Source organism: Cherax quadricarinatus, chromosome 8, assembly GCF_038502225.1.
Source record: "Cherax quadricarinatus isolate ZL_2023a chromosome 8, ASM3850222v1, whole genome shotgun sequence".
Classification (NCBI taxonomy): domain Eukaryota; kingdom Metazoa; phylum Arthropoda; class Malacostraca; order Decapoda; family Parastacidae; genus Cherax; species Cherax quadricarinatus.
Genome location: NC_091299.1, coordinates 58,810,325 through 58,833,541, shown reverse-complemented (window position 1 = coordinate 58,833,541; position 23,217 = coordinate 58,810,325). Strand labels below are relative to the sequence as shown.

At 41.7% G+C, this 23,217-nt stretch overlaps 1 protein-coding gene across 6 annotated transcripts in view; it reads right to left on the bottom strand.

The window, feature by feature from the left end:
- Positions 1 to 23,217, bottom strand: part of LOC138852422 (zinc finger protein 84-like) — a 75,895-nt gene that overhangs the window by 3,645 nt on the left and 49,033 nt on the right. For 3 of the 6 annotated variants that reach the window (XM_070083061.1, XM_070083060.1, XM_070083064.1), the window contains one exon: positions 4,643 to 4,880. The exons of 2 other annotated variants lie outside the window; for them this stretch is intronic. The gene's annotated coding sequence lies outside the window, so the exon portion shown is untranslated. Of the gene's footprint in view, positions 1 to 4,642; positions 4,881 to 21,981; positions 23,040 to 23,217 lie in introns of those variants that run through there. One more of the 6 variants, XR_011391743.1, reaches the window with a different exon arrangement.

Genomic DNA, 23,217 nt, shown 5'->3' with positions numbered 1-23,217 from the left:
ATTCACACAAAAAATACAAAATTTACTGCTATGCAGACTACTGCATTATTGTAAAAATGGTATAAATAATATCAGTGCACTAGTGAAAGAATATTAGACTCCCCAGTTGACGTGTATTGGACGTGTGGTGTAATTTGCTTACTCTTGAAAATTGGTAAAAAATCGAACATTTCCACTACTTTGAGCTCAATTTCAAGGTAGTTTTCATCATGAAACTAATCAAAATCATCGCTATTTCTGCAATATGTTTTCCATTTTATCATGTGAGACCATGAAAACGAGAATACAATGATAAATACTATACGAAAATACACCTCAAAGTCGGCATTTTAATAAAAAAAAAACGGTCAGTTTTTTTTTTCTCATTATGCACAGCATGCTGCAGGATTTTTTTTATGCACTGCACACTGACCATACAGACCCTTTCTCTCACATGTGGGCCTACCAGCTTTCTCCTGCTTGATTTGAAGCCGCTAGAATTATTGAGTATATATACGTCCGAAACACTGGCTCGTAAGACATATATATACATGTATATGACCATATAGGTATAGGTAGTAGGTTGGTAGACAGCAACCACCCAGGGAAGTACTACCGTCCTGCCAGATGACTGTGAAACAGAAACCTGTAACTGTTTTGCATGATGGTAGGATTGCTGGTTTCTTTTTCTGTCTCATAAACACGCTAGATAACAGGGATATCTTGCTACTCCTACTTACACTTTGGTCACACTTCACAGACACGCACATGCATACATATATACATACATCTAGGTTTTTCTCCTTTTTCTAAATAGCTCTTGTTCTTCTTTATTTCTTCTACTGTCCATGGGGAAGTGGAAAAGAATCTTTCCTCCGTAAGCCATGCGTGTCATATGAGGCGACTAAAATGCCGGGAGCAATGGGCTAGTAACCCCTTCTCCTGTAGACATTTACTAAAAAAGAGAAGAAGAAAAACTTTATAAAACTGGGATGCTTAAATGTGCGTGGATGTAGTGCGGATGGCAAGAAACAGATGATTGCTGATGTTATGAATGAAAAGAAGTTGGATGTCCTGGCCCTAAGCGAAACAAAGCTGAAGGGGGTAGGGGAGTTTCAGTGGGGGGAAATAAATGGGATTAAATCTGGAGTATCTGAGAGAGTTAGAGCAAAGGAAGGGGTAGCAGTAATGTTGAATGATCAGTTATGGAAGGAGAAAAGAGAATATGAATGAGTAAATTCAAGAATTATGTGGATTAAAGTAAAGGTTGGATGCGAGAAGTGGGTTACAATAAGCGTGTATGCACCTGGAGAAGAGAGGAATGCAGAGGAGAGAGAGAGATTTTGGGAGATGTTAAGTGAATGTATAGGAGCCTTTGAACCAAGTGAGAGAGTGATTGTGGTAGGGGACATGAATGCTAAAGTAGGAGAAACTTTTAGAGAGGGTGTGGTAGGTAAGTCTGGGGTGCCAGGTGTAAATGATAATGGGAGCCCTTTGATTGAACTTTGTATAGAAAGGGGTTTAGTTATAGGTAATACATATTTTAAGAAAAAGAGGATAAATAAGTATACAAGATATGATGTAGGGCGAAATGACAGTAGTTTGTTGGATTATGTATTGGTAGATAAAAGACTGTTGAGTAGACTTCAGGATGTACATGTTTATAGAGGGGCCACAGATATATCAGATCACTTTCTAGTTGTAGCTACACTGAGAGTAAAAGGTAGATGGGATACAAGGAGAATAGAAGCATCAGGGAAGAGAGAGGTGAAGGTTTATAAACTAAAAGAGGAGGCAGTTAGGGTAAGATATAAACAGCTATTGGAGGATAGATGGGCTAATGAGAGCATAGGCAATGGGGTCAAAGAGGTATGGGGTAGGTTTAAAAATGTAGTGTTAGAGTGTTCAGCAGAAGTTTGTGGTTACAGGAAAGTGGGTGCGGGAGGGAAGAGGAGCGATTGGTGGAATGATGATGTAAAGAGAGTAGTAAGGGAGAAAAAGTTAGCATATAAGAAGTTTTTACAAAGTAGAAGTGATGCAAGGAGGGAAGAGTATATGGAGAAAAAGAGAGTGGTTAAGAGAGTGGAGAAGCAATGTAAAAAGAGAGCAAATGAGAGAGTGGGTGAGATGTTATCAGCAAATTTTGTTGAAAATAAGAAAAAATTTTGGAGTGAGATTAACAAGTTAAGAAAGCCTAGAGAACAAATGGATTTGTCAGTTAAAAATAGGAGAGGCGAGTTATTGAATGGAGAGTTAGAGGTATTGGGAAGATGGAGGGAATATTTTGAGGAATTGTTAAATGTTGATGAAGATAGGGAAGCTGTGATTTCGTGTATAGGACAAGGAGGAATAACATCTTGTAGGAGTGAGGAAGAGCCAGTTGTGAGTGTGGGGGAAGTTCGTGAGGCAGTAGGTAAAATGAAAGGGGGTAAGGCAGCCGGGATTGATGGGATAAAGATAGAAATGTTAAAAGCAGGTGGGGATATAGTTTTGGAGTGGTTGGTGCAATTATTTAATAAATGTATGGAAGAGGGTAAGGTACCTAGGGATTGGCAGAGAGCATGCATAGTTCCTTTGTATAAAGGCAAAGGGGATAAAAGAGAGTGCAAAAATTATAGGGGGATAAGTCTGCTGAGTATACCTGGTAAAGTGTATGGTAGAGTTATTATTGAAAGAATTAAGAGTAAGACGGAGAATAGGATAGCAGATGAACAAGGAGGCTTTAGGAAAGGTAGGGGGGTGTGTGGACCAGGTGTTTACAGTGAAACATATAAGTGAACAGTATTTAGATAAGGCTAAAGAGGTCTTTGTGGCATTTATGGATTTGGAAAAGGCGTATGACAGGGTGGATAGGGGGGCAATGTGGCAGATGTTGCAAGTGTATGGTGTAGGAGGTAGGTTACTGAAAGCAGTGAAGAGTTTTTACGAGGATAGTGAGGCTCAAGTTAGAGTATGTAGGAAAGAGGGAAATTATTTCCCAGTAAAAGTAGGCCTTAGACAAGGATGTGTGATGTCACCGTGGTTGTTTAATATATTTATAGATGGGGTTGTAAGAGAAGTAAATGCGAGGGTCTTGGCAAGAGGCGTGGAGTTAACAGATAAAGAATCACACACAAAGTGGGAGTTGTCACAGCTGCTCTTTGCTGATGACACTGTGCTCTTGGGAGATTCTGAAGAGAAGTTGCAGAGATTGGTGGATGAATTTGGTAGGGTGTGCAAAAGAAGAAAATTAAAGGTGAATACAGGAAAGAGTAAGGTTATGAGGATAACAAAAAGATTAGGTGATGAAAGATTGAATATCAGATTGGAGGGAGAGAGTATGGAGGAGGTGAATGTATTCAGATATTTGGGAGTGGACGTGTCAGCAGATGGGTCTATGAAAGATGAGGTGAATCATAGAATTGATGAGGGGAAAAGAGTGAGTGGTGCACTTAGGAGTCTGTGGAGACAAAGAACTTTGTCCTTGGAGGCAAAGAGGGGAATGTATGAGAGATACACAAATAACCCGCACATAAAAGAGAGAAGCTTACGACGACGTTTCGGTCCGACTTGGACCATTGTGCCTTTTTGTTATTTATTAATGTATGAGAGTATAGTTTTACCAATGCTCTTATGTGGGTGTGAAGCATGGGTGATGAATGTTGCAGCGAGAAGAAGGCTGGAGGCAGTGGAGATGTCATGTCTGAGGGCAATGTGTGGTGTGAATATAATGCAGAGAATTCGTAGTTTGGAAGTTAGGAGGAGGTGCGGGATTACCAAAACTGTTGTCCAGAGGGCTGAGGAAGGGTTGTTGAGGTGGTTCGGACATGTAGAGAGAATGGAGCGAAACAGAATGACTTCAAGAGTGTATCAGTCTGTAGTGGAAGGAAGGCGGGGTAGGGGTCGGCCTAGGAAAGGTTGGAGGGAGGGGGTAAAGGAGGTTTTGTGTGCGAGGGGCTTGGACTTCCAGCAGGCATGCGTGAACGTGTTTGATAGGAGTGAATGGAGACAAATGGTTTTTAATACTTGACGTGCTGTTGGAGTGTGAGCAAAGTAACATTTATGAAGGGGTTCAGGGAAACCGGCAGGCCGGACTTGAGTCCTGGAGATGGGAAGTACAGTGCCTGCACTCTGAAGGAGGGGTGTTAATGTTGCAGTTTAAAAACTGTAGTGTAAAGCACCCTTCTGGCAAGACAGTGATGGAGTGAATGATGGTGAAAGTTTTTCTTTTTCGGGCCACCCTGCCTTGGTGGGAATCGGCCAGTGTGATAAAAAAAAAAAAAAAATGACCAAAACAGTCGAAGGGTTAACACAATGGCAATATTTACACATTGGTGATTTCACCCCCTTTAGGCCCTATTTTTGGCCCCTTCCATTGTTCCAGTCCACCAAACTCATAGCTATTTTGCTAGTACTCCTTCTATTCTGTTGATTGAGTACAAGAAACTTCCCATTTACCTATTTCAACTACCTAATAAAGTGGTAAGGAATCGGTAATTTGGCAAATTTCACACAAATTTGAAGAGATGCCAGTTTCAAAATAGGGTTCAGAATAAACAATGCAGTCATTCCTGGCACTAAAATAACATTTTCTCTGTTCATTAGTCATGTCTCTAGGCCCCTCTTTTGTTATGCTTGCTTTCCATTTTTAATTTTTATTCACACAAAAAAACAGATGACTTACTGTTATGCAGACTATTGCATTATTGTAATACAGTGGACCCCCGAGTTTCATCGGCATCGACTCGTGAAATCCGACTTTCGGGAAGTTTTTTTGGCAAAATTTAGCCTCGCGGTTCGTGATTGGACTCATGATTCGGCAACCGTCCGGTATCCTTCTGCCCGTCACTGCGCACACAAAGCCAGTCTCCCGCACCATTCATACTCAGTGTGCCATTGTTTACCAGCATGTGACAATCACCCTGCGGGTTCATACAATATATTTAATAATAATCCATTGTTTTTTGTGCTTGCAACTGCTAAATAAGTTACCATAGGCCCAAGGAAAGCTAGTGCAAGCCCTTTGGTAAAGAAAGCGAGGAACATGATCGAATTCAAGAAGGAAATCATTGAAAAATATGAGAACAGAGTGCGTGTTACAGAACTTGCCAGGATGTATGGCAAAGCTCATTCAACCATCACTTCGATCGTGGCGAAGGGAAAGGAAATAGTGTGTGCTGTTGTTGCAAAAGAGGTAGATACGCTGACAAAAAAGAGATTGCAAATCCTCGAAGAAGTGGAAAGGTTATTGTTGGTGTGGATTACCCAAAAACAGTTAGCAGGAGATAGTATTATGCAGTCGATAATACGTGAAAAGGAAAGGCAGTTGCACGACAATCTCGTAAAGAAAATACCTGCAACGAGTGGTGATGCTTGTAATTTTATCGCCAGCAAAGGTTGGTTTGAGAGATTTAAGAAGCACAGTGGCATTCACAGTGTGATAAGGCATGGTGAGGCTGCCAGTTTTGACAAAAAAGTAGCTGAGAAGTTTGTACAGGAGTTTAAGGAGTGCGTAGACACTGGAGAATTCAAATCCCAACAAGTGTTTAATTGTGACGAAACAGGCCTCTTTTGGAAGAAAATGCCAAAGAGGACCTACATCACACAGGAGGAAAAGGCACTCCCAAGACACAAGCCTATGAAGGATAGGCTTACTCTCATGTTTTGTAGTAATGCTAGTGGGAATTGCAAAGTGAAGCCTTTACTGGTGTATCTGAAAATCCCAGAGTGTTCAAAAAAACAGTGTTGCCAAGAGTAATTTGTGTGTGATGTGGAAGGCTAACAATAAGGCATGGGTGACACAAGGGGAATTTTCCTAGACTGGTTTAATGAAGTGTTTGGCCCCAGAGTGAAGAAATACCTCCTGGAAAATAAATTGCCACTCAAGTGCCTCCTGGTAATGGACAATGCTCCTGCTTATCCTCCAAACTTGGAAGAGCAAATAGTGGAGGAGTTTAGTTTCATCACAGTGAAGTTCTTGCCCCCTAATGCAACTCCTCTCATCCAGCCCATGGACCAGCAGGTCATTTCAAACTTCAAAAAACTGTACACCAAAGCAGTGTTTCAAAAGTGCTTTGAAGTGACCTCAGACACTGAATTGACCCTAAGAGAGTTCTGGAAAGATCACTTCAATATCCTCACTTGCATAAACCTTATAGGTAAGGCTTGGGAAGGAGTGACTTGCAGAACTTAGAATTCTGCTTGGAGGAATTTGTGGCCAGAATGTGTACAAGAGAGGGATTTTGAAGGGTTAGGGGCTGACCCTAAGGAGCCTATGCCAATTGTGGAATCTATTGTGGCATTGGGGAAATCCCTGGGGTTGGAGGTGAGTGGCGAGGATGTGGAAGAGTTGGTGGAGGACCACAGGGAAGAGCTAACCACAAGAGCTGCAAGAGCTTCATCTACAACAGCAAGAAATCACAGCTCAGGAATTTGATGCAGAGGAGGAGGAAGAGAGATGGAAGAAGGTGCCTTCTTCAGAAATTAAGGAGATTTTTGAAATGTGGGGTAGGATGGAAAGATTTATGGAGAAACATCACCCTGAGAAAGATGTTGCAAGCCATATCGGCAACTTGGACAGTGACAGTCTTGGCCCATTTTAGGGAAGTTTTAAAGAGATGCCAGAAACAGAGCTCTCTGGACACTTTTTTTTGCAAGACAGGACTCCAGTGACTCTCAAGCTGGTCCTAGTGGCATTAAGAAACAGAGAAGAGAAGTAACCCCAGAAAAGGACTTGGTACCTGAGGTGCTGATGGAAGGGGATTCCCCTTCCAAACAGTAACTAATCCAATCTCTCTCCTCCTCCAGTCTTCCGTATACTAAGAAGAATCGCCAATAAAGGTAAGTGTTATGCTGTTAATGTTTCATTCATCATGTCCCATTGTATTGTTTATGTACTACATCTATATTTAATTGTAAAAAAATTTTTTGTTTTAATACTTCTGGGTGTCAGGAATGGATTAATTGTATTTACATTATTTCTTATGGGGAAAATTGATTCGAAAATCGTCTATTTCGATAATCGTCGCACTTCCAGGAATGGATTAACAACGATAAACGAGGAACCATTGTATTTATTATTGAAACTATTGTAATTAGAGTAAAATTACTGTCTACTATAAATAAAAAAAAGATGTACAACTTAAACAAACTATGACCAATTTCTTTAGCATTAACCCTTTGATTGCTTTGGTCGTACAGTGGTCCCTCGCTTTTCGTAGTTCTCGGGAATCATAGGTTTCGGAAATCTTAGGGATATTTTCGTATAAACATGGGCTCGCTAATCATAGGTTGACTCGCGAATAGTAGTTCGTCCGGGACGCGTACACACAGTGTGAGCCGGGGCAGCTTCCCTACCCAGCCAGTCTGGCATTGTTTACCAGTGAGCGAAGGTCCCCTCACGTGCTCCTACAAAATATTTCATAAAATTCCACTCATTTTAGTGCTTGCAAGTACTAAATAAGCTACCAAGGCTCCAAAGAAAGTTCCTAGTGCCAAGCCTGCGGTAAAGAAGGTGAGAAATACACCAAAGCAATGTTTCACAGGTGCTTGACTGTGACCACAGACACTCACTTGACCCTAAGGGAATTTTGGAGAGAACACTTCAGCATCCTCCACTGCATAACCCTTATAGGTATGGCTTGGGAGGGAGTGACTACCAGGACTTTGAACTCTGCTTGGAGAAAATTATGGCCAGATTGTGTCGACAAGAGGGATTTTGAAGGGTTTGGGACTGACCCTGATGAGCCCATATCTGTTGTTAAATCAATTGTGGCACTGGGGAGTTCCATGGGGTTTGATGTGAGTTTGGAGGATGTGGAAGAGTTGGTGGAAGACCACAACGAAGAGCTCACCACTGAGGAGCTGCAAGAGCTTCAGCAGGAACAGCAACAGATCGCAGCTCAGAATCTTCCTGCAGAGGAGGAAGAGAGATGGAAGAAGGTGCCTTCTTCAGAAATTAAAGAGATTTTTGCTATGTGGGATAAGATGGAAAGCTTTATGGAGAAACATCACCCTGACAAGGTTGTTGCAAGCCATGTTGGCAACATGTACAGTGACAAAGTCTTGGGCCATTTTAGGGAAGTGTTAAAGAGACACCAGAAACAGAGCTCTCTCCACAGTTATTTTGCGAGACAGGACTCCAGTGACTCTCAAGGTGGTCCTAGTGGCATTAAGAAACAGAGAAGAGAAGCAACCCCAGAAAAGCAATTGACACCTGAGGTGTTGCTGGAAGGGGATTCCCCTTTCAAACTGTAAACAATCCAATCTCTCTCCTCCTCCAGTCTCCCATACACTAAGAAGAATCTCCAATAAAGGTAAGTGTTATGCTGTTAATGTTTCATTCATCATTTCCCATTGCATTGTTTATGTACTACATCTATATTTCATGTAAAAATTTTTTTTGTTTTAATACTTCTGGGTGTCAGGAATGGATTAATTGTATTTACATTACTTCTTATAGGGAAAACTGATTCGCAGATAGTAGATTTCGATAATAGTAGCAACTCCAGGAATGGATTAGCTACAAAAAACGAGGGACTACTGTATATATATGTCCTACGAGCCACCGTGTTTGACATATTAATATGCATAAATTCTAGCAGCTTCAAATCATGCAGGAAAAAGCTGGTAGGCCCACATGTGAGAGAATGGGTCTCCATGGTCAGTGTGCACCATATAAAAAAAAATCGGGGAGCCAGTGGTGCATTGTGGGAATGCCATTTCAGTAGTCCTTGTTCAACATGCCTAGCAGTAAGAAATATGTGACTCCCCAGGAAATCTGGGGCTCTACTCTTCCCAAGTGATGCTCTAACACAGATGGAAGTGTCAGTGAAGATCAATTTCATGGTTTTGAGGAGTTTGTGACCAAAAGCAATGCCCAGGTTACCAGAAGAATGAAGGAGAATGAAGAATGAAGGAGAATGAAGAATGAAGGAGAAAGAGAATTAGATAGGATGGAGGGAAAGTGAACATCTGACTCCACTGTTTTGACAGGTAGTAGGGGGAGTGAGTAATGAGACAATATGTCATTTTGACAGCTGCTACCCTGACTAAGAACAATTAGAAGGGACACACTTACACACAACACAAGCTTGCTGAATGAAGATAATAGCCCAGGATACCAGAAGAATGAAGGAGAATGAAGAATGAGGGAGAGAATGAGGGAGAAAGATAATTAGATAGGATGGAGGGGAAGCAAGCATCCAACCCCACTGTTTTGACAGGCAGTAGGGGGAGTGAGTAGTGAGACAATATATCATTTTGACAGCTGCTACCCTGACTAAGAACAATTAGAAGCGACACACTCACACACAACACAAGCTTGCTGAATGAAGATAATAGCAGCTATATGAAAGTATCCAGTGACTATATATGTGTATATATATTACAGAAACCAGAAGGAAGGAAGAAGGGAGGAAGGAAGGAAGGATGAGATGAAAGGAAGGACGAGATGAAAGGAAGGAAAAAAGTAAGGAAGGTAGAAAAGGAATGCAGGATGGTAGGAAGGAAGGAATAATGACACACGACCATTTACCTAGGATAACTACGTAACACAACTGCCTGCTAAAACTTTGAAGAAAACTGCTCATACAAGGTGTTTTGTCTTTGCACATTAAAAAAAAAAAAAAAAAAAAGCCCACAAAAATGCACACACACTCGTTTTATGTGTAAGGAGTGTAAAACACCATTGTGTATGAAACCATGTTTCAAAGAGTTCCACAAGCTGCAGAACTTCTAGGAACATGTTCAGTGACTGTACATTTATATATACAGTGGACCCCCACCATACGATGGCATCACCTTACATTAAATCCATACGATACATTTTAACGCAAAAATTTTGCCTCACCTCACGCGATTCGTCTGAGCGCGCCTCAGCTGCCTCATGGGTGCCAGTGTTTACAAGCCAGCCACTGCAGTCGCATCCACGCATACAATCGGAACATTTCATATTATCACAGCGTTTTTAGTGACTGTACCTGCAAAATAAGTCACCATGGGCCCCAAGAAAGCTTCTAGTGCCAACCGTGCGGTAAAAAAGGTGAAAATTACTATGGAAATGAAGAAAGAGATAATTGCTAAGTATGAAAGTGGAGTGAGTGTCTCGGAGCTGGCCAGGTTGTATACCAAACCCTAATCAACCATCGCTACTATTGTGGCCAACAAAACGACAATCAAGGAAGCTGTTCTTGCAAAAGGTGCAAGTTTGTTTTCAAAACAGAGATCGCAAGTACTCGAAGATGTTGACTGTTACTGGTGTGGATAAACGAAAAACAGATAGCAGGAGATATCTCTCAAGCGATCATATGTAAAAAGGGTGGGAAATACGTACTATCGTACCATGGTCAGCTACTGCTGCATCATGGTCAGCTGTTGCTGCACCACGGTCAGCTGTTGCTGCACCACAGTCAGCTGCTGCTGCACCACGGTCAGCTGCTGCTGCACCACAGTCAGCAATTGCTGAACAACGGTCAGCTGCTGCTGCACCACGGTCAGCTGCTGCTGCACCATGGTCAGCTGCTGCTGCACCACAGTCAGCTGCTGCTGCACCACCATCAGCTGTTGCTGCACCATGGTCAGCTGTTGCTGAACCACGGTCAGCTGTTGCTGCACCAGTCAGCTGTTGCTGAACCATGGTCAGCTGCTGTTGCACCATGGTCAGCTACTGCTGCACCACAGTCAGCTGCTGCTACACCACCGTCAGCTGTTGCTGCACCACGGTCAACTGTTGCTGCACCAGTCAGCTGTTGCTGAACCATGGTGAGCTGCTGCTGCACCATGGTCAGCTACTGCTGCACCACAGTCAGCTGCTGCTGCACCACCATCAGCTGTTTCTGACCAACATGACCCGTCCTGAACCTGTCCGTCTAGCCTGAGCGCCTCAGCTGGACTGCCATCATTGTTTGCAAGCCAGGGTGGCCACTTGCATGCATACATTTGATACATTTTGTATTATTCCACTGTTTATAGTGTTTGTAACTGCTAAATAAGCCACCATGGGCCCAAAGAAAGCTTCTAGTGCCAACCCTGTGGTAAAAACGGTGAGAAATATGTACTATCGTACCACGGTCAGCTGCTGCTGCACGACTATCAGCTGTTGCTGCACCACAGTCAGCTGTTGCTGAACCACGGTCAGCTGCTGCTGCACCACAGTCAGCTGCTGCTGCACCACCATCAGCTGATTCTGACCAACATGACTCGTCCTGAACCTGTCCATCCAGCCCTGCTGTCATTGTTTACAAGCCAGGGTGGCCGGTTGCATGCATACATTCAATACATTTTGTATTATTCCATTGTTTATAGTGCTTGTAACTGCTAAATAAGCCACAATGGGCCCAAAGAAAGCTTCTAGTGCAAACTCTGTGGTAAAAAGGGTGAGAAATATGTACTATCGTACCACGGTCAGCTGCTGCTACACCACCGTCAGCTGTTGCTGCATCACAGTCGGCTGTTGCTGCACCACGGTCAGCTGTTGCTGCACCATGGTCAGCTGTTGCTGCACCATGGTCAGCTGTTGCTGTACCATGGTCAGCTGTTGCTGTACCAGTCAGCTGTTGCTGAACCACAGTCAGCTGCTGTTGCACCATGATCAGCTGCTGCTGCACCACGGTCAGCTGCTGCTGCACCACGGTCAGCTGCTGCTGCACCACAATCAGCTGCTGCTACACCACCATCATCTGTTGCTGCACCATGGTCAGCTGGTCCTAGTGGCATTAAAAGAAGGAGGGAAGTAACCCCGGAAAAGGACGTGCTACCTAAAGTCCTAATGGAAGGGGATTCCCCTTCTAAACATTAACAACTTCCATACTCTCCCCTCCTCCCATCCCATCAATCATCACCAGATTTTCAATAAAGGTAAGTGTCAGTTTGTGTGTATTAAAATTTATATTTTATGTGGTAAAAAATTTTGTTTTCATACTTTGTGGTGTCTTGCACGGATTAATTTGATTTCCATTATTTCTTATGGGGAAAATTAATTCACCTTACGATAATTTCAGCATACATTGAGCTCTCAGGAACGGATTAATATTGTAAGGTGGGGGTCCACTGTATATTATAAAACAATAGTAATAAAAAAAATTTTTGTATTGCTTGTTTGTGTAAACAAGTTTTGTAAACAATATATTGATAATTATGTTTGTGCCCTTATTGTGTTGTATACAATGGGTGTATATATGTACATTGCACCTTACTTTGGACTCACAGGCCACATTTTTTATTTTTATTTATTTATTCATTAATTTGAACATGATACAGAGAAGTACAAGGAATAAAATTTTTAAAGTGCAGCATGCCAAAGCCCCTTGTATGCAGAGCATTATGGGCAGGCTTAAAATTAACTTAAGATTAACTAAGCAATGATATATTCAGTGGTACAAAAAATATTGTAAAACAGATAACAATTTAGTACAAATGAGTATTACAAAGACAGGTCATATGGTCATTTACTGTGTTGCTGTGTAATCAGTAGAATGGAGTATTATGTTAGGTAATGAAGTTAAATAGTAACAAAGTCTGACTGGGTCACAAGTTGACATTTATGAGATACAATAATGAGATACATATATGAGATACAATTTATGAGATACAATTATTCAGTATTTATTTAGTTGTGGGTGAGTAAGTGATTTTTGAGAAGAGATTTTGAAAGACACATGACATAAGTCATGTGAAAAAATTAAATAGTGAAAAACAAGAAACCTTCGAATACAGGTAAACCAAAGTTTACTAAGTGAGCGGAAGTTGCCACTGTTGCCATACGCTGCTCATTTTCTGCCAACTTCATGCCTCTATATCTCTATATTTTTTTTAACTAAAGCAATCAGAAAAATAATCTTAAAATTTTCAAAAGAAAAATTTTTTTTTTTTTTAATATTTTTTGACACCAGGAAACACTTCAGGATTTGGGGTTTCGACAGTCAAGGGGTTAAGTAGTATGTAAGCCATTAAAAGCTACCCTAATTTTCAGACTCTATCTCTCTACTTGGAAGGTTGTCACATGCAGCTTTCTCCACTTGACCCAGTATTCTCATCCTATAAATACTCGCGCATGTTTCACCCAGGTAGATCTGTTTTTGACTTGATCAAGCCCACTATGTGGGTGAAACATTGTCAATAAAGAATCACATTATACTGAATATGTGTTTATATTTCCATTGCGTCGGTATTTTATACCATTTACTTCCATCTCATATCTATGTAGGGCATAATGACAGTAGTTTGTTGGATTATGTATTGATAGATAAAAGACTGTTGAGTAGACTTCAGGATGTACATGTTTGTAGAGGGGCCACAGATATGCAATGGACCCTCGGGTAACAGTATTAATCTGTTTTAGAGAGCTTGCCTTTAACCCTTTGAGGGTCGACAGGCCCTCTCCGAAACTCGTTCTCAGGGTCGGCCAAATTTAAAAAAAAAAAAAATTATTTTCTCTTATGAAAAGATAGAGAATCTTTTCCCGATCATAACGACACCAAAAGTTTGAAATTTGATAGAAAACTTACGGAATTATGCTCTCGCAAAGTTAGCGGTCTCGGCGATGTTTATGCATCGGCGATTTTGCCCACTTTGAGCCCCATTTTCGGCCAATTTCACTGTACTAGTCGACAAAAAACATGAATATTTCGCTAGAACTCCATTTTTTCTATCGAATGGGTGCAAGAAACCACCCATTTATAAATTCAACTATCCAGTACAGTGGTCAGAATTTAGCAATTTTGCCAATTTCACACAAATTTCAAAAGATGCCAATTTCGGAATAGGGTCCAGAATAAACAAGAAAGACATTCCTGGCACTAAAATGACATTTACTCTAGTCATTAGTCACGTCTCAAGGCCCCTCTTATATTCTTTTGCTTTCCACTTTGAATTTTTATTCTCACAAAAAATATAAGATTTACTGTTATGCAGACTACTGCATTAGTGTAAAAAATGATATAAATATTATTGGTGCACTTGTGAAAGAATATTAGACTCACCAGTTGACGTGTATTGCACGCTTGGCACGATTTGTTTACTTTTGAAGTTTGGTAAAAATCGAACATTTCTGCTACTTTGAGCTCAATTTCAAGGCACCTTTCATTGTAAAACCAGTCAAAATCATCTCAATTTCAGTAATATGTCTTCCATTCTATAAAATGAGACCAAGAAAACTAGAATACAACAATAAATACCATACGAAAATACACTGCAAAGTCGCTGATTTATTAAAAAAAAATTGTTAAAGTTTTTTTTTTCTCATTATGCACTGTGTGCTGCAGGATTTTTTTTAGACTGTGCACACTGACCACATAGACCCATTCTTTCATATAAAGGCCTACCAGCTTTCTCCCACTAGATTTGAGGCCGCTAGAATTTATGAGTACTAGTACGTCAAAAACCCCTACGCGTAAGACGTACTAGTACGACGAAAACCCTCAAAGGGTTAACTGATTTTGCCATTAGCCGAATTACTTTTCCCCATAAGAAATAATGGAAATCCAATTAATCCAATTCAGACAGCCAAAAGTATTAAAAAAATATTTTTTTTAGAGATTAAATATAGATATACATACAGAAAACAATGACAAATAAATATAAAGCACTAATAAAATGGATAAATGAACATTTAACATCACACCTTTATTGACTCCTGTTGGTGTATGGTACTCTATAAGTTTTAGAATATTTACATAGTCTTATTCCTAAGTCTAGTTGTAGATTCACTATAAATCTTGAACATCAAAATGGTATACAATACCGACAGGTTGGTAGGTAAGACACATAGGCAACAGTTAGGCAACTTTATTCCGAAATGTTTCGCCTACACAGTAGGCTTCTTCAGTCGAATACAGAAAGTCGGCAGGAACAGTAGAGATGTGAAGACGATGTAATCAGTCCATCACCCTTGAAGTCGTAGAATTTTGAGGTTGTCAGTCCCTCAGCCTGGAGAAGTTCAGTTCCATAGTCAGGAACTATCTATCAGGAACTAGATAGTTCCTGACTATGGAACTGAACTTCTCCAGGCTGAGGGACTGACAACCTCAAAATTCTACGACTTCAAGGGTGATGGACTGATTACATCGTCTTCACATCTCTACTGTTCCTGCCTACTTTCTGTATTCGACTGAAGAAGTCTACTGTGTAGGCGAAACGTTTCGGAATAAAGTTGCCCAACTGTTGCTTATGTGTCTTACCTACCAACTATAAATCTTATAATATTTTACTCAAAAAATCTAGTTTGCAGAGTCACTCTCATTCTTATGACTACAGGTATAGATCCTGATGTAAACTTTTTACTAAATGATTTACACGAATCAAACAGCAACTGTAATTGCTATACAGCAGACCAAGCAAAGACATTATTCAGAGCAAACAATAACATAACCATCTTTAACTACAATGTCAGAACCTTGAGCAAACATTATGACGACCTCACAGCATTACTCAATTCCCTTCATTCCAATATATCAATCATCTCACTCACAGAAACCTGGCTTAAGCCTGATATTACAGATGTCTATGCCATTCCTGGTTACATGGCCATACACAACTGTAGGACAGCCAGCAAGGGGAGGAACAGCTATATGCTACTCAAATCAACTCGAATGTATCAAAAAATCTTGCACAAGGGATGTACATAGTGAATATATCATAGCCAAATTTAAATCAAAAGACCTGCAAAAAAAACCTTACAGTTATAAACATCTACAGAGTACCACAGTCAAACTTTTACCACTTTAGTGAAAAACTAGGAAACATGATTACTGATGCACACATGAATAAAGACCACCTGCCACTAACAGGAGATTTCAACATAAACTTTCTACATGACCAGGACCCACAAGTAACTGAATTCACAAACACTATGAGCAACTGCCTGTTGCTACCAACAATATCTAAACCTACAAGAATCACTGAGACTAGTATCTCCTTAATAGACCACATATGGACCAACACCATATCCCCTTTAAAATCAGGCATAATCACAGACAACACTACAGACCACTACCCAACTTTTCTCATAACTAATCTAGGTAGATTGCCCCAAGACATTACTAAAGTTACCTTCAGACTACATAACAAGACAGCTGTTAACAATTTTATAGCAGCTCTGAATAACATCGACTGGCAAAATGAGCTCGAAACATACACCAATATGAATGAATGTATAAACAATTTTCTAAAAAAAGCCCATTACCTCTACAACAAACATTGCCCTAAAAAAACTAAACAGAGCACAGCAAAGAGATTGAATAGTCCCTGGCTAACACCCAGCATCCTCAAATCCATTAACACAAAGCACAAATATGAAAAACAGTACAGAATGGGACAAATAACTAGAGAACAGTCTAAACGTTACTCGTCAGCTCTTACCAGCCTGATAAGAAGATCTAAAAAATTGTATTATGAAAATAGATTACATAACATCAAAGGTGATATGAAAAAGACCTGGAAAACTCTATCTGAAATTCTTGGAACTAAAAAGTTATCCAAAAACAAAACAATCAAATTAACAAAATCAGATGAACCCCTACTCACACCAACTGAAACAGCAAACAGACTCAATGTTTTCTTCTCCACCATAGGAAAAAATCTAGCGAACAAAATACCAAGCTCAAATACCCGTCCATCAGACTACCTCATAGGTGCCTACCCAAATACACTATTCCTTGCTTCAACCAACCCACCAGATGTTTCGCTTATAATCAACACCCTCAAAAACAAGGCAGGAAGCATAAACAACTTGCCTGCTTTTATAAACAAAAAAAGCTTCTCAAGTATTGTCACCAATTATTGCAACACTCTTTATCCCCTTGACTGTCGCAACCCCAAATCTTGAGATGTCTCCTGGTGTTTACCTGGAGAGAGTTCCGGGGGTCAACGCCCCCGCGGCCCGGTCTGTGACCAGGCCTCCTGCCGGATCAGAGCCTGACTAAAGGGGCTGTTACTGCTGGCTGCACGCAATCCAACGTAAGAGCCACAGCCCGGCTGGTCAGGTACCGACTTTAGGTGCTTGTCCAGTGCCTGCTTGAAGACAGCCATGGGTCTATTGGTAATCCCCCTTATGTATGCTGGGAGGCAGATGAACAGTCTCGGGCCCCTACTTAAACAAGATGGGTCCTACACGGATGACAGCAAGGAAATGAGTGAGCTACTCAAGTCCCAATATGACTCAGTTTTTAGCAAGCCGCTAACCAGACTGAGAGTCGAAGATCAAAATTAATTTTTTATGAGAGAGCCACAGAACTTGGTTAACACAAGCCTATTGGATATTATCCTGATGCAAAATGACTTCGAACAGGAGATAAATGACATGCCCATGCACTCTGCCCCAGGGCCAGACTCATGGAACTCCGTGTTCATCAAGAACTGCAAGAAGCCCCTATCACTAGCTTTTAGCATCCTATGGAGAGGGAGTGTGGCATGCAAAGAGTATGTAACCTTTATTCGGCGCATGTACTCACCCTCATTTACAGGCTATCTCCCCCAACCAGCGAACCAGGTGACTGAGGGTTGACGATGGGGCCCCATCGTTCAACCAGTACCCAGGTTCCAGCCAATGAGAAGATGGTTTTGGCAATCGCAGAGGTTATGTGGGTACCAATCTCCGGTCTGCCCTTGTCATTCTCATTCCAGAGCTGGTTGATGCATGGTCTGCTCTCTAGTGGCTTCTATTCTGCCTTGCTTACCGTGGAGTGCACTAATACCTATTGCTGCACATAGTGTATATAGTGTACATACTTCTGTTCTAAATTGGTGAAGGATAATATAAGCCAAAAGTTTTCTGCTGTGTTTATTTTGCTCCCTTTACACCCAGGATAACAGGCCATTTGGACTCCTGGGTTGTAATATGGGTAGCCTGTCCGAGAGCTGGAGCTGGACTTAGAGAAAGGGTTGAGCCTAGGGTGAAGCTGGAAGCAGGAACATCGTGTAGCTTGCTGTCTGGCATTGCATTTAGCTTTGCCAACGCTTTACAAACTTTGCGTGTCGGTTACTTTCCTATGGTCAGCCTTGCTATTGTATGATCGTTCAACAGCTACTAGCTTGTTCGGTGTGCTCGCTTCGCTACGGTCAATCTTGTGGAACAGAGTGTAGCTTGCTGTCGGGCATTGCATTCACCTTTGCCAACACTTTACAAATTTTGCGTGTCAGTTGCTTTGCTATGGTCAGCCTTGCTATTGTGTGATTGTTCAACAGCTCGCTACTAGCCTGTTCGGTGTGCAGATTTTGCAGTCAGCTTTGCTATTGCGTATCCACCTTGTATGCGTATTCTGCAATCGTACTGTGCATAGCTAAGCGTGTTCTGCAAATAACGTGTTACGTTGGGGTATTCTGCAATCGTACTGTGCATAGCAAATAACTTATACATTGGGGTATGCCACCTAGACAAGTCAAACGTCTGGTGTCGGCATATACTTTGTTTAACCTACCTAAATTGTCCCTACAGCGTTGTTGGCAAATTGCTCGTTCCATTGGCATTGATTACGAACACACTCTTACAGCTGTGCAACTGCGTTCACTGATCACTGACAAACTTCGAGAAGAAGAGATGGCACATCAGACTCCTCCCTCTACGGTAGCTAGGAACAAAACTCCCATGTTCTTGCAGGAGGAAGATGATATATCAACGGAACAAAATCGTCAGTCTAGTGCAGCAGGGTTGTCTCAAGGTGAATCAGCGGCGTTGGCACTTGAGCTGGCAAAAATCAATCTTGAGCAGACTAGGGAACAGAGAGCATTTGCAAAAGAAGAATTTGATAGGGGAAAAGAAAGGAGGCAGTTTTCGCATTCTGTAAATGACTTTAGTTTACAGAAAGCAGTACAGCTTGTTCCCCGCTTCAATGAACCAGATGATCGAAAGAGGAACAGAACAATTTTTCGAAGCTTTTGAAAATCAGGCTCAAGCCTTCAGGTGGCTGGAACAGCATTGGGCATCGTTGATTCACACAGCATTGTTTGGTAAGGCACAGGAATTTACGTCAGTGTTAAATGACACTGATTTTTCCGATTATAAAGTAGTGAAGACCACAGTGTTGGGAGCATATACTTGTATCCCAGCTAAGTATCAGAAGCTTTTCAAGCTAGAGAGACGACAGCTTGGTCAATCCCTGGTTGATTTTGTGCGACAGCAGACCAAAGCTTTTACCAGCTGCTATAAAGCAAGTGGTGTTGCTACCTTCGATGATCTTGTGCAGCTTATTCTGATTGACAACCTGCTGGAGTCTGTGGGATCAGAGGTTCGAGTCTTTCTGCAGGATCGTGACTTAACCATTGCATTGGAGGTAGCCAGGTTGGCTGACACCTTTGAAACTAACCGGTCCTTGTCCGAGTGGTCCCGTCTCTCTTTTCAGCAGCCTGGCATAAGCAGAGATCGTCAACCTTGGAGAATGAAGTGCCAGCCGGAGGGAGAACGTCTATGTCAGCCAACTAAGTCACCTGGTGAGCCACGCTTCTCAACTTATGGTCCATCTGGTGAGAGACAAACTACTCAACATGGTGCATCTTGACAAGAGTATCCAGAGAGACACCAGCCAGAGCGACACCAGTTGCAACGTCAGCAGGGAGTAAAGGGTAAGCCTGTCGTCTGCTTCCTCTGTAACAAAGTAGGTCACATCCGTCCCAACTGCCCCCACAAACCACAACCCATTGGGAAAATCTCTAATATCCCTAGTAACATGTCCCTGATTGAAGTAGAAAGAGGGATGGCCCCTTATTACTGTAAGAGTCTTATTTCCCTTCAGGAAAACTCCGAAACAACTGAAGTCAAAACCTTTAGAGATACTGGAGCATATTGCTCACTTACAAGAGAGGGAATATTACCCCTTTCAAGGAACACTTCCTTGAATTCCTCTGTTTTATTGGAAGCATTTGGAGGAGCTATATATTGTCCCTTTGCATAAAATTTATGAACAGTGCAAATATTACACTGGATACTTGACTGTGGGTGTATCCGAAGGATTCCCCATGAAAAATACCATGTTATTACTGGGTAATAACATTACCATTGCTAGTTTATGTCCTGAACCCATAATGATTAATTCTTCTCCGGTGGTGGCCATAACTCGGGCAACATCCCAAGGGTTGTCTAGCGAGAATGTTGACCTATCCTTGGACGACTTCGATCTCGGAATAGCCACGTTGTTTTACGAGGAAAACTGGCCAGAGCCTCGTAGATCAAGTGAACAGACCCAGATCAAGCCTTCCTATTCCAAGGTTGCAGGATTGCCAGATATCTGTTTCCATGCCCGAGAGACTGTCCTTCTGGGAGGAACAATGAAAGGACCATTCTCTAAATTTCGCTTTTCAGGCAGCCATGAGTAATTCCTCTTTCGATCATCTGGTCAAGTATGAACTTAAAAATGACTATTTGATCTGCACTGAGACTGGTAAGGAGATAGAGGGCTGGCAATTGTCTGACAGGTTAGTAGTTCCAACAAAGGTTAGACCTCAAATATTGAATATAGCTCATAATACTTCATTAGGTCACTTAGGAATTACTAAAACCTTATATAGAATCACAAAAGAATTTTATTGGCCAAAATTAAAGCAGGATGTGAAGAATCGTATCCGGTGTTGCCAAGAATGTCATCAGGTAGGGAAACCTGGACATTCCATTAAACCTGCACCTCTCCAACCTATACCTACTGATGGAGACCCTTTTGCAGATTTATTTATAGATTGTGTAGGTCCACTACCTAGGTCAAAGTCGGGAAATCAGTATTTATTTACCATTATGGATAGAGTAACTGGATATCCTGAAGCAATTCTCATGCGCAGTATTAATACTAAAGCTATTCTCAAAGCTTTAACAAGATTTATTTCTTGTTTTGGAATTCCTAAAACTATTCAAAGTGATCAAGGTACTAACTTCACTGCCAAAGCATTTAGGGAAGCATTAACTAGGTTAGGGATAATCCACAACTTATCCACTGCCTATCATCCCCAGTCCCAAGGCGCCTTGGGAAGATTCCATCAGACGTTAAAAACCACGATGAGAACTTTTTGCATGCATTTTCCTACAGACTGGGATGAACCACTACCTTTGTTGCTGTTCTCAGTACGAGAAATGGTGCAAGAGTCTACCGGGTATAGTCCGTTTGAGCTGATCTTTGGGCACAATGTACGAGGTCCTCTTCGGGCACTCAAAGAAGGATGGATGGGAGAAGACGTTAGCTCAACACTCTACAACCCTTCTTCAAGGTTGCAGGTGGCACATCAGTTAGCCAAGGCTAACGTAAAGGCAGCTCAAAATAAGATGAAACAGAGGTATGACAGAAATGCACAATTCTGCTCCTTCCATCCAGGAGACAAGGTGTTGGTGCAGGAACCTATACTTGGCCTCACCTTGAAAGCTAGATTTACGGGACCTATGCAAATTGTAAGTAAATTATCTGATGTAAATTATGTGGTAGCTCCGCTTGATAAGACCTCAAAAACTAAAGCATACCACATTAATCAATTAAAATCTTTTCATTCACCAGATTAAGTCCCAGTAATGACTCTGTCCTCTTCCTCTGAGGATGACTCTGACTTTTTGCACTCTTTCTCTGAAATTAATGTTAAACTTCCAAACTCTGTCATCCTCAAGGACCCTAGCCCTTTAATGGTGGGGCTGTCTGAAACTCAAGCAACAAATTTAACTGCGCTTCTACAGTCATACCCTGATATTTTTTCGGATGTGCCGAAAAAATGTACGTTAGGTTATCATAAAGTAGATGTGGGAAACTCTAAACCTATTAAACTCTCCCCATACAGAGCTAATCCTGAAAAGCAGAGACTACTTCAGCAGGAAGTAGAATTTCTGTTACAAAATGGTTTAGTGGAGGAGTCTAGTCCATGGGCTTCACCGTGCATCCTTGTTAAAAAAGCTGATGGAGGGTTTCATATGTGTACAGACTATCGTAAGGTAAATGAGGTCACAATCATAGACGCTTACCCTCTTCCTCGTCTGGATGACGTAATCGACTTTGTGGGTAATAACACCCAGGAGTCCAAATGGCCTGTTATCCTGGGTGTAAAGGGAGCAAAATAAACACAGCAGAAAACTTTTGACTTATATTATCCTTCACCAATTTAGAACAGAAGTATGTACCCTATATACACTATGTACAGTGATAGGTATTAGTGCACTCCACGGTAAGCGAGGCAGAATACAAGCCCCTAGAGAGCAGACCATGCTTCAATCAGCTCTAGAATGGTTATGACAAGGGCAAACAGGAGAGTGGTACCCACATAACCTCTGCGATTGCCAAAACCATTTTCTCATTGGCTGGAACCTGGGTACTGGTTGAACGACGGGGCCCCATCGTCAACCCTCAGTCGCCTGGTTCGCTGGTTGGGGGAGATAGCCTGTAAATGAGGGTGTGTACATGCACCGAATAAAGGTTACGTACTCTTTGCATGCCACACCCCCACCCCAAGAAGGCTCAGGATTAGGCTCCCACCTCCCAGTGGTAACCGTGCCACCATGGCACAAAATAATGGGACCGCCTTTCCTCTCAACCATCCAACTCTTAGACAGAGCTCAGCTTTTCACGTGACAAAAAGCCAAATCCTAAACTCAGAGTGAGACAGCAGACAGTCAGGCTAGCTTAGGTCCAATACACGGGCGGACGGTAGCCCGCATCCCTCACTAAAAAAAAACCCCACACCAAGGGATAAAAAAAAAAAAGCTTGGAAGGGGTTACCACAAGTAACCTAACACATCCTAACCTAATATAAAATTATTGTAAATAATATTGTTAGACTCTTGATAAAGAGTCTGCCAACATATTTTCTTTGCCGGCAATATGTACAATTCTCAGAAAATATGGTTGCAGTCTTAGCGTCCAGCGCATGAGCCTTGTGTTGTGGTTCTTCATGGTTTGGAGATATACTAGAGGATTGTGATCACTGTAGACAGTGACCACCTGCGAAGTTTGTCCCACGTATACATCAAAGTGCTCCAAAGCCAGTACCAGCGCGAGGGCTTCTTTTTCAACGGTAGAGTAAGCCCTCTGATGCAGCTGGAACTTTGCAGAGAAGAAGGCTACAGGCTGCAACTCCTTGTCCCCATTTTGCAATAGTACTGCCCCAACCCCAGACTCACAAGCATCAACCTGTAATGAGAAAGGTTTGGAGAAGTCTGGAGACAAAAGAATGGGTGCAGTACACAATAATCTTTTTGCTTTATCAAAAGCATCTTGAGAAACTGAAGTCCAAATAAAGGGAACTTTGTGACTGGCAAGAGAGGTAAGAGAGGCTACAATATCTGAGAAATTAAAACAGAATCTTCTG